This window comes from Macrotis lagotis, chromosome 1 (assembly GCF_037893015.1).
Source record: "Macrotis lagotis isolate mMagLag1 chromosome 1, bilby.v1.9.chrom.fasta, whole genome shotgun sequence".
In the NCBI taxonomy this organism is placed as follows: Eukaryota; Metazoa; Chordata; class Mammalia; order Peramelemorphia; family Peramelidae; genus Macrotis; species Macrotis lagotis.
This window is the reverse complement of record NC_133658.1, coordinates 112,706,353-112,719,264: the sequence shown is the minus strand read 5'-3', so window position 1 is coordinate 112,719,264 and position 12,912 is coordinate 112,706,353.

Below are 12,912 nucleotides of genomic sequence, written 5' to 3'. Positions count from 1 at the left end.
TGAGTTAATAATTGTATTCAAAATAAGGTATATTCTTGAGATCTACAAGTATAACCATGATAGCACTGATTAAAGAAAGATCATGTAGAAAAGTCCTGGATTTGAATTTAGCAGATCTGGTTTGAAATCCTCAATCTGCAACTTCCTACCTATTTGACTTTGGTGAAGTCCTATGATATACAATGCACCATTTATTCATCTTTAAGTTTAAGGTGTTAAACTTAGTCCAATTCAAAATATTGAAGAGAATGAGAATAAATGGAATTTTCCTTAAACTAAAAAGAAGTATCACTTAAAATCATCAGCAATTATTATATGTATTGGAGATTAATTGAAAAAATTTCTGAAAAGAAGATTGGTGAAAGGATTCCCATTATCACCAATATTATTCAATATTGTACTAGAAATATTAACTTTCACAAGAAGAGAAGGAAAAATAATGTGAAGAAATTTTAAAAAGCAATATGTAAACAAAAGTCTCAATCTTTGCAAATATATGAAGGCTTACTTAGAGAATCGTAGAGAATAAAATAAAAATAAAAAATAAAAATAAAATAAAAAGCTACATAAAACAATTAGAAACTTTAGCAGTTGCAAAATTAAAAGAAAATAAGCTCACTTAAATGACCAACAAAGTCCAAAAACAAGGGACAGAAAGAGAAATGACATTTAAAATCAATGTAGATAATATGAGTATTTGGGGGTCTACCTGCCAAGACAACCCAAGCAATTATATGAACACAATTACCAAATACTTCTCACACAAGTAAAGTAAGATCTAAACAATTGGAAAAATATCAGTTGCTCATGGGTAGGCTTTGTCAATATAATAAAAATAACAATTGTGCTTTAATTAGTCTACTTATTCAGTGCCATACTAATCCAACTACCGAAAATTATTTTATAGAACTAGGGAAATAATAACAAAATTTATCTGGAAGATGAAAAAATCAAGAATATCAAGGGAATTAATAAAAAATGTAAAGGAAAGAAGTGTAGCCACACCAGATCTAAAGAGACTATCATAAAAACTATCTTGTGCTGGCTGAGAAAGAGTGGTGAATCAGTGGGATAGATTAGATTCACATAACACAGTAATAATTAACTATGCTGTTTGATAAACCCATACTCAAGTTTCTTGGATAAGAATTCACCATCTGACAAAATGTTTTGGAAAAACTGAAAAAATAGTATGAGAGAAAGTAAGCATAGACAAACAACTCACACCCTAGGGAATGAAAAGTTCAAAATGGGTATACTCTAAAAATAAAGGGTGATGTCATAAGCAAATTAGGAGAACGAGGACTAGTTTACCTGTCAGATCTATGGAGAGGACAAGAATTTATGACTAAATAGGAAATAGAAAGCATTATGACATACAAAAATGGATAATTTTGATTACATTAAATTGAAAACATTTTGCACAAACAAAATCAATACTACCAAGATGAGAATGATTGCAGAAAAACAGGAAACAATTTTAGGATCAATGTCTCTTTTAAACAATTCATTATAAAATATATAGAAAACTAAGTCAAATGTATAAGATCACAAGTCTCTCCCCAACTGATAAATGGTCAAATGGTAAGGAAGAGTCAGTTTCAGATGAAGAAATTAATTTAATTATAGTCAATTGAAAAGGTGCTCTAAATCATCATTTATTACATCATATCTATCGGATTTGGTAAAATGAGAGAAAAAGAGAATAGTAAACATTGGATGAGATGGGAAAGTAGAGATGGGGATGAATTGTTGGTGGGGTTGTGATGTAATCCAACCATTCTAGGGAGAAATTTGCTGTGGCCAAAGGGCTCAAACAGTGTTTGTGCCTTTAGATCCAGTGCTGGTCACCACTGGGTCTATATTCAAAGGAGATCATAAAAAAAGTCAAAGAAGGACATGTATATATATTAAAAAATATATATTTACAGCAGTTCTTTTTGTGGTAGCAAAGAATTGGAAATTGAGGGGATACCCAACAATTGTGGAATGGTTAAACAAATTACATATGAATGTAATGGATTACTAGTGGTCTATAAGAAAGGATGAGCAGGCATATTTCAGAAAAAACATGGAAAGCTTCACATGAGCTGATATTGAATGAAGTGAGCAAATCATTATTCACAGAATAAGCAACACTGCATAAGATAAAAGACAATTCCAAAAGACTTATGATGGAAAATGCCATCCATATCCAGAGAAATTTGAGTCTCAATGCAGATAAAAACATACATTTTCACTTTTAAAAATTTGCTTCTTGTTTTTATTTCATTCTTGTGGTTTTCCCCTGTTCTTCTGATTCTTTCACAAGATGAGTAAGATAAATGGGGAGAAATAAAAAAAAAACGCTATTCATTAAGTCTAAATTATATACATCTTTTCATGGGCAGAACATAATTATAACTGTTGAGAACTATATCTCTATTAGAAGAAGAGTACTTAGACAGAGGGTGTGTGCATAAGTTGATTCAGTTGTGACAATATTAAAAAAATTTAAAACATGAAGAAGTGGGGGGTGTAGAATAGGGTAAATTACATCACATGAGGAGGAACAAAGGGCCTATTACAGTAGAGGGAAAGAAGGGAGAGGGTGAGTATTGCTTAAGTCTTACATCAGGTTTTTCTCAAAGAGGGTATAACATGTACTCTCAATTTAGTTAAGAAATTTATATGATCCACCAAGGAATTAGTAGGGGAACAAAGAAGGAAGGAGGCAATGATAGAAGCGAAAGCTGAAGGGAGGTTAAATTAGGAGGAAAAAGGCAAAGAAAAGGGAGAACATCTAATTAAAAGGCAGGGCAGATTAAGGAAACAATGGGAAGCAAAATATTGGTGAAGAGGTGAAAGGAGAGAGAAAAGTACAAATGGGTAGAAAATAGTATGGAGGATAAAACAGAATTAGGAATCATAACTATGAAAGTGTGAACTCTCTCATAATAGAGAAGTGAGTAACAGAGTGGATTAAAAATCAGAATAATATAATGTATTGTTTACATGGAACATGTTTGGAACAGAAAAATAACAAACAGGGGGAAGGAAAAAGACTGGAGCAGGATATATTATGTTTCAGCTGAAATAACAATAAGCATGGCTAGCAATCCTGATCTCAGACAAAACAAAAGCAAAAATAGATCTCTTTAAAAGTGATAAGGGAGGATACATCTTCCAAAAAGTCACAATAGACAATGAAACAATATCATTACTAAACATATATACACCAAATGGGATAGCATCCATATTCTTAGAGAAATAGCTAAATGAGTTATAGGAAGAAATAGATTGCAAAAACTATACTAGTGGGGAAATTTTACCTCTTGCCCTCAGAATTAGATAAGTCTAAATGCAAAATAAACAAGAAGGAAGTTAAGGAATTTTTCAAAAGTTGGATATGCTAGACCTCTGGAAAAAAAGAAATGTAAATACAAATAAATATAGCTGTTTTTTGGTATTACAAAAAGAGAAGTAGCTTCTATCTAAAACCCTTAGCAACCATTAAATGTCATGAGCATAAGCTAGAACTATTAACAATAAGATCATGGGTGACTATTACTCAATATTGTACTAGAAGTATTAGCTTTAGCAGAAAGAGAAGAAAAAGAAATTGAAGAAATTTGAATAGGTAATGAGGAAGGAAAACTCTCACTCTTTGCAGATGTGATGGTATATTTAGAGAATCCTAGAAAATCATCTAAAAACCTACTTGAAGCAATTGGCAATCTATACAGAAAATGACTATATATAAAAACCTCAAAAATCAAATATAGAAATTCATAATGTTAAATACATTCTTTTCACATTATTATGCAAGAGATTAAGTTCAATAAAGGGTAATTGAAAGATAAAGATTAATTGGAAATTAATTACCTAATTTTAAAGAAAAAGTGGTTCAAGCAACAAATCATAAAAATAATCAATAATTTCATCCAAGAAATGACAATAATGAGACAACATATTAAAAATTTTAAGATACAACCAGACTTTGGGGGAGGTTAGGTGGTGCAGTGAATAAGGGCACTGGCCTTGGAGTCAGGAGTACCTGGGTTCAAAACCAACCTCAAACACTTAATAATTACCTAGCCATGTTGCCTTGGGCAAGCCACTTAACATCATTGCCTTGAAAAAATATATAAAAAAAAAGATGCAACCAGGCTGCCTTCTGTTAAAGGTGGGGGGAAGGGAAGTAAGATTAGGGGAAAAATTGTAAAATTCAAAATAAATAAAATATTTATTTTATAAAAACATTGTAAGATACAGTCAAAGTAGTTGATAGGGGAAATTTTCTATCACTAAATAAAATAGAAGAGGAGATCAATAAATTAAACATGGAGCTAAAGAAGCTAGAAAAAGAACAAATGAAAAATCCTCAATTAAATACCAGATTAGAAATTCTAAAATCAAAGAAGAACGTAATAAAACTGAAATAAGAAAAAACTATTGGACTAATAAATAAAAACAAGGCTTGGTTTTATGAGTCAATATATTAGATAAACTGATTAATTTGATTTTAACGAAGAAAGAAAATCAAACTGGGGATATTAAAAAGGAAACAATAAATTCACATGAATGAAAGGGAAATTAAATAATTGATTGATTTTGTCTAATGATATGCCAAAAATATAGCAATCTATGAGAAATAGATAAATATTTACAAAATATAAATTGCCAAGATCAACAAAAGACAACATTAAAATACTTAAATAACTACCCTTCAGAAATATAAATTGAACAAGTCATCAATGCATGCCCTTAGAAAAAATCTCCAGGTTCAGATGGATTTACAATTGAATTCTATCATATGTTTAAATAACAATTACCTTTTTTCTCTTTTTTTTAGCAATTCCATTTCTAAATAAGCTATTTGAAAAAAAATGGTCAACCAAGTAGTTCTGTCAAATTCTTTTTATGATGTCAATATGGTGCTATTTAAACCAGAAAGAGTCAAAAGAAACAAAGAGAATTATAGAACAATTTCATTAATGAATATGAATACAAAATTTTTAAATAAAATTTTAGCAGAGATTACAGCAATTTATCACCAGGAAAACTACCAACACATTGATCAATAAAAAGTAACAGAAATCCTATGATTATCCCAATAGATGCTGGAAAAGCTTTTGAAAAAATAGAGTATCCAATCCTATTAAAACAAAGCAAAATAGATAGCATAGAATTAAATGAAATTTTCCTTAAAATGATAAGCAATTTCTAACAAAAACCATCAAAAATACTCAATATGTAATGAGGACAATTTAGAACAATTGCCAATAAAATCATGGCTGAACAAGGATGCTGATTATCATCACTATTACTCAATACTCTACTAGAAATATTAGCTATAGTAATTAGAGAAGGAAAAGGAATTAGGACTGAAGAAATTAGAACAAACAATGAGGAAACAAATCTTTCACTCTTTGCAGATGATATGATGGTATATTTTAGTGAATCCTAAAAAAATCAACTAAGCAATTGACAACTTTAGTAAGGTTGTGGGATATAAAATGAATTCACATTCATCAATAGCATTTCTATGTTACCAACAAAGCTCAGCAGAAAGAAATAAAAGAGAAATTCCATTTAAAGTAACTTTAGGAGATTACCTGCCAAAACATACCCTGAAACTACATGAATACAATTATAAAACATTTCTCACACAACTAAAATCATATCTAAAAAAATTGAAAAATGTCAAGTACTCATGATGAGGCTGATTCAATATAATATAAAAGACTATTCAAATTAAATAACTTGTTCAGCTTCATGTTACTCAAACTACCAAAAAAAAAGTTTACAGGGGCAGCCAGGTGGAGCAATGGATAGAGCACAGGCCCTGGAATCAGGAGTATCTGAGTTCAAATCCAGCCTCAGACACATAATAATCACCTTAGCTGTGTGGCATTGGGCAAGCCTCTTAACTCCAATGCCTTGCAAAAACTAAAAAAAAAAAATTACAAAGCTAGAAAAAATAGTAGCAAAATTCATTTGGAAGAACAAAGGTCAAGAATATCAAAGGAATTAATGAAAAAATTTGAAAAAGATGGTGATTTAGCCATGCTAGGTTTAAAAAATATTTTAAAGTTGGAATCACCAAAACTGCCAGAATGGCAAATCAATGGGTCAGGTTAGGTTCACAAAACATAGTAATGAACAGCTACTTTTGATAAGCCCACAGACTCAAACTTCTGAGATAAGAACTTACTATTTGACAAAACCTGCTATAAAGACCAGGAAATGATATGGCAGAAATGAGACATAAACCCATATCCCATACCCTATATCAAGAATGAAATGAAAAAGGATTTAGACATAAAGTAAAGTAGCAGAACAATGACTACTTTATCTGAAGAGTTTTATAACCAAACAAGTCATAGACACATTATAAAATGCACAATGGATAATTTTCATAACATTAAATTAAAAAGATTTTGCACAAATAAAACCAATGCACCCAAGATTAGAAGGAATACAGAAAGCTGGGAAACACTTGAAAAGGACTCATTTGTAAAATATATAGAGAACTGAGTCAAATTTCTAAGGTTACATGTCACTCCCCAATTGATAAATGGTCAAAGGATTTGAACAGGCAGTTTACAGAAGAAATTAAGGATATCTGTAGTCATGAAAAAATGCTCTAAATCTTTATTGATTAAAGAAATGCAAATTCAAACAATTCTAAGGTACCCCTCACACCTATCATTTTGGTTGGTATGACAAAAAAGGAAAATGATCAATGTTGAAGACGTGGAAAAATTGGGACACTAATGCATTTTTGATGGAGTTGTGATCTAAATCAGCCATTCTGAAGAGCAATCTGAAACTATGCCCTAAGGACAAGAAATGTTTGATGCAAGAATACTAAGTCTAAATCTTAAAAAGATAAAAAGAAAAATGGGAAAAATCCTGCATGTTCAAAAACATTTATAGTAACTCTTTGTAGTGACAAAAACTTAGAAATTGAAGTGTGTCCATCAATTAGGGAATGACTAAGCAACTTATGACATATGTATGTGATGGAATATTATTGTTCTAAGTAATCATGAAGGGAATCTTAAGAAAAGCCTGAAACATTTATAGGAACTTATGCTGAGTGATGTGAGCAGAACCAGGAGAACATTGTACATATTAACAGAAGCATTGTGTGATGATCAACCATGATGGGCTAAACTCCTCTCTGTAATTCAGTGATCAAAGAATATTCTGGTAGACTTGTGATAGAAAATATTTTCCACTTTCAGAGAAAAAGCTATGGAGTATGAATACAGACCAAAACATACTATTTTCACTTCTATACGTTGCTAAACTATTCTTGTTTAAGAATAAACATAATACCCCCTCCCCCCAAAATATAGACCTGCATGAGGAATAAAGGAAAGAGAAAAAAAATTAAAATTAATGGTGCAGTGGATGGAGCACCAGCCCTGGAGCCAGGAGCACGCGAGCCCAAATCCGGTGGCAAACCCCCAACAATTACCCAACTGTGTGACCCTGGGCAAGCCACCCCAACCCCACTGCCCTGCAAAAACCAAAAAAAGAAAAACAAAAGAAAATAAGAAAACAATAAAATAACAACAACAACAATAATAATAATGATAATAAGGTGGCCAGGTGATGCAGTGGACAGAACACTGGCCCTGGAGCCAGGAGCACCCGCGTCCAAATCTGGCCTCAGACACCCAGCTGTATGGCGACAGGCAAACCACCCAACCCTATTTGCCCTGCAACCCCCTCAAATAATAATAATGAAATAATAATAATAATAATAATAATAATAATAATAATAATAATAATAATGAAGTGTGCATCAGTCTGTGTTCCAACACCTCTAGCTCTGTTGCTCGTGGATCATATTCTTTATGATAAGTCCATCACAAAAGCTACGTACATATTTTTCCACCTTTGCCATTGATGATCACAACTTCCTCCATTTGTACTTCCCCACTCCCATATACTATATTTTCTCTCTCCTTTCACTCTGTCCCTCTTCTTAAATGTACTGTAGGTTAGCTGAGTGACACGGTATACAGATCCCTGGCCCTGGGGCCAAGAGGCCCTGAGCACACATACCACCCCTTAGTCCCAGCATCTACCCGGCCCTATAGTCCCAGACAGGCCATCCAATCCCAGCCCTTTGCAAGAAATAAAAAAGAAAATGTGTTATATCTGACCACTCTCCCCTACAGTCCAGCAGCTCCTCCATCAAGCCTATCCCCACATTCTGCCTGTCCCCCTTCTCTCCCTCTTACTCTAGATGTCTATATTCCATTGAGAATGTATGCTGTTTGTTCTCCTAGCCACTTCTGATGAGAGAGAAGATTCCTTCATTCCCCCTCACCTTCCCCCTTCCATATCATTGCAATAGCTCATTGTAAGAAATAATTCTTATTATATTAAATATCTTAGCCTATTCCACATCTTCTTTTTCTTCCTCCCATTACATTTCCCTTTTAGTCATTGACTCCATTTTGCACTATATTATATGTTCAAATTCAGCTCTCTTCCATGCTTCATCTATAAAAACTCCTTCTACCTGCTCAATTAAATGAGAAGGTTCATATGAGTATTATCAGCATCATTTTCCTATGCAGGAATACATGTAGTCCATCATCATTAAGTCCCTCATATTTAACCCTTTTCCTCCACCCTCTATGCTTCACCTGAATTCTGCATTTGAAGATCAAACTTTCTGTTCAGCTCTGGCCATTTTAACAGGAACATTTGAAATTTCCCTGGTTCATTGAAAGTCCAAATTTTTCCCTTGAAGAGGATGTTCAGTTTTGCTGGGTAGTTGATTCTAGGTTTCCTTCCAGAATATTATATTCCAAGTCATATGAGCTTTTAATGTATTTGCTGCTAAGACTTGTGTGATCCTGATTGTAGCTCCATGATATTTGAATTATGTCCTTCTGGCTGTTTGTAATATTTACTCTTTGACTTAGGAGTTCTGGAACTTAGGTATAATATTCCTGGTAGTTTTTTTTTTTTTTGGATCTCTTTCTTGGGGAGATTGGTGGATTCTCTCAATTTCTTTTTCCCCTCTGCTTCTAGGATATCTGGGCAATTCTCCTGTAGGAATTGTTTAAAAATGATGTCAAAGTTCTTTTCCTGATCATTATTTCAGATATCTATATAATTTTAAAATTATCTTTCCTGAATCTGTTTTCCATATCAGTCGCTTTTTCAATGAGATGTTTCACATTTTCTTCTAATTTTTCATTATTTTTAAGACTTTGTTTTGCAAGTCAATGGGGTTAAGTGGCTTGTCCAAGGCCACACAGCTAGGTAATTAAGTGTCTGAGGCCGGATTTGAACTCAGGTACTCCTGGCTCCAGGGCCAGTGCTCTATCCACTGTGTCACCTAGCTGCCTGCTAATTTTTCATTCTTTTGGTTTTGAAGTATTGTGTATTGATTTCTCCTAAAATCAGGAGCTTCCTGAAGTTCCATTCTACATCTGAAGGATTTGTTTCCTCAGAGAGCTTTCTTATCTCTTTTTCCATCTGGCCAATTCTGCTTTTTAAGCATTCGTCTCCTCAATAACTTTTTGAACTGTTTTATCCATTTGACCTATGCTGGTTTTTAACATGTTATTTTCTTCAGCATTTTTTTGTATCTCCCTAAGCTGCTTACTTCTTTATCATGTTTTTTCCTGTATCTCTCTCATTTCTTTTCCCAATTTTTCTTCTATCTCCCTCACCTGATTTTCAAAATCTTTTCTGAGCTCTGTCATATCCTGAACCCAATTTCCATTTTTCTTGGAGTCTTTAGATGCAGAAGCTTATACTTCCTTATCTTCATATTGAGTATTTTGATCCTTCTTGGGATCATAGAGAATGCATTTCTCAATGGTATTCCTATTTTTCTCTGCTTACTCATTCCCCAGCCTCTGCCTGGTTTTGGGAGATTTCCAATATTACCTGATGAGAAGACCAAAGCTAAATAAAAAATTTGAATATCAAGCAGGAGAATCAAGAGACACATGAAAAGCTTTTTAAAAAAGGGTAAAGGAAAAAAAAACTGCTATCCAACAAGATGAAACTGGCTATATACCCACTTGGGAGAAAGAGTCTCATAACTTGAGAATTTTAACTTGATTAGAGAGAATATACTTAGGCAGAAGTGATGGACACTCATAATTTTCTGTGACTCAGATAGAATGATTTAAAAATAATACCTCCTTTAAAGGGGGGGGACAGTATGGAGATAGAAGGGTGGAAGAAGGTGAATGAGGTAAATCTCATTATATAAAGAGGTCCAAAATACCTGTCGTATTGAGGGGAAGAAGGGAGGAGGTAAGAGCCACCTGAATCTTCATCACATAAGACTTGGATTAAAGTTAATTTGGACATACTCAGTTAAGAAACTTATCTTGCCTTTGACGCATTAAAAGGGAAAAGGTTAGGGGGATGGGGAGGGGAAGAAAAAGGGGGACTAACAGAAGGAAGGGAGGAAGGGGAAAAGGGAAAGGGGAAAGAAAGGGGAGGGGGGTTGATATAGGAGGGCAAACAAACTGAAGGTGGAGATATTCAGAAACAAAATGCTGGGGAATATGGTTAAAGGGATAAAAGGAGAAAATATAAACAGAAAGATGATAGCATGGAGGGAACTAAAGAGTTAATAATTATAACTTTGAATGTGAATGGGATGAACTCTACCTTAAAACATAAGTAAGTAGGAGAGTGGATTAAAAACCAGAATCCCACAATATGCTGCTTACAAGAAACTCATTTGAAGCAGAGCTATACATATAGAATAAAGGTAAAAGGTTGGAGCAAAATATATTTTGCTTCTGCTGAATTGAAAAAAGCAGGGGTAGCAATCCTTGTCTCAGACAAAGCAGCTGCAAAATTAGATAGCATTAAAAGAGATAAGGAAGGAAACCATATCCTCCTAAAAGGTACCATAGGCAGTAAAGTACTTTCAGTACTAAATAGGTATGCACCCAATGCAAATTCTTAGAGGAGAAGCTGAAAGAGCTACAGAAAAAGAAAGACATAGACAGCAAAACTCTCCTAGTGGGAGACCTCAAACGTAGATTAGACCAACACCTCATACCCTATATCAAGATAAGATCAAAATGGATACAGGATTTAGACATAAAAACTCTATTATAAGCAAACTAGAAGATCAAGAGCAGTTTACCTGTCAGATCTATGGAAAGGGAAGCAGTTTATGATCAAGGAAGAGATGGAGAACATCATTTAAAACAAACTAGATAATTTTAATCGCATTAAATTAAAAAAAACTTTTGGACAGACAAAACTACTGTACCACATACCACTGAGTTCAAATCAGACTTCAGACATTTACTACTTGTGTGACCCTGAATAAGTAATAAAGTATATACATATATATATATATATATATATATATATATATATATATATATATATATATATGTATACGTGTGTGTGGGTGTATTCATATATATAAAATCATTCAAAGCATCCATTTATCAGTTCTTTCTCAAAATGCATATATCAGTTTCCTTCATATTTTCTTTGTAATTAACAATATTTATAATAGTCAAAATGGATTATTCATGCAAATTTGTCTTTAAAACAATATTTTGTTAGTATATATGCTTCATTATTTTAGTTCTGCTCATTTAACTCATTATTTCATTCATGTTTATCCGTGTTTTTGAAGATTATCAAGTTCATCATTTCTTTTAGCTCAGTAGTGTTCCATCTCTTTTGTATTACACATGTTCAGTCTTTCCCCAAATGATGCACAGTTCCACAATTTCCAGTTTTTGTCACCACAAAGAGAGGTGCTATAAATAATTTAAGTTCTTTTCCTTTTTAAAAAATTATCTTTGAATATAGATGTAGTAGTGGTATTGCTGGCTCAAAGAATATATTTGTTTAATAACTCTGGGCACAATTCCAGATTGTTCTCCAAAATGTTTAGATCAGTGCACAATTCAACCAACAATGAATTAATGTCTCAATTTTTCCCACATTCTGTCCAATATCTATTGTTTTCCCTATCAATATTTTTAGCCTATCTGATAGGTGAAATCAAAGAAAGTTATTTTCATTCACATTTCTCTAATCAATAATAATTTTGAGCATTTTATATGACCTTAAACTGTTTTGATTTCTTATTATTTGTCTGAACTCTGAAATTCTTGACTCTAGCCTAGTACCCCATATAGTGTGCTTCATATCCTAACTGTTTCAAGAATATATTAAATACATATTATGTCGCAGACACTGAGCTAAGAACTGAGAAGATAAAGAAAGGAAACCACAACAAAACATAGTTCCTGACCTCAAGAAGTATGCATGAGTAAGATAAATGTATAACATAAAGAAGATACATTCAGACTGAAGTAATTACAGATAAAGGTTAAAGAATGAAATATGTCCACTCACCAGGAGCCTGAATTCTAACATGGAAGAGAAACTCTGTGTGTGTGTGTGTGTGTGTGTGTGTGTGTGTGTGTGTGTGTGTGTGTGTGTGTGGTGTGACAGAGGGAGAGAAAGAACAGTGACAGAGAGCAGAGAGAGAAACAAAGACAAAAAAGAGAATACAAACATATACAAGGTATTTACAATATAATATTAGATTGCTAAGGAAGTAAAGGGTACTGAAATTCAGGAATAGGGAATTTTCTTATGTTAAAAATGATGCTTGAATGATATCTGGATAGATTCTATTAGGCGAAGATGAGCTTAAAATTCTGGGTGACTTTAATTCTACAGTAGGCTCAGACTAACATGGCAGGGAGTCCTTGGGAGGGGTGGAGCAAGTATGGTATTGGTAACCTACTACTGAAGACTTGTGTATCTCATGATCTCATCAGAAACACAAAATGCATATTCACAGCAAACATTGACATCTAATAGATGATGTCAATGCAAGTAGAAGAGATAGACAGGATATAAGAGTGACAAAGGTAATGTTTGATGCAG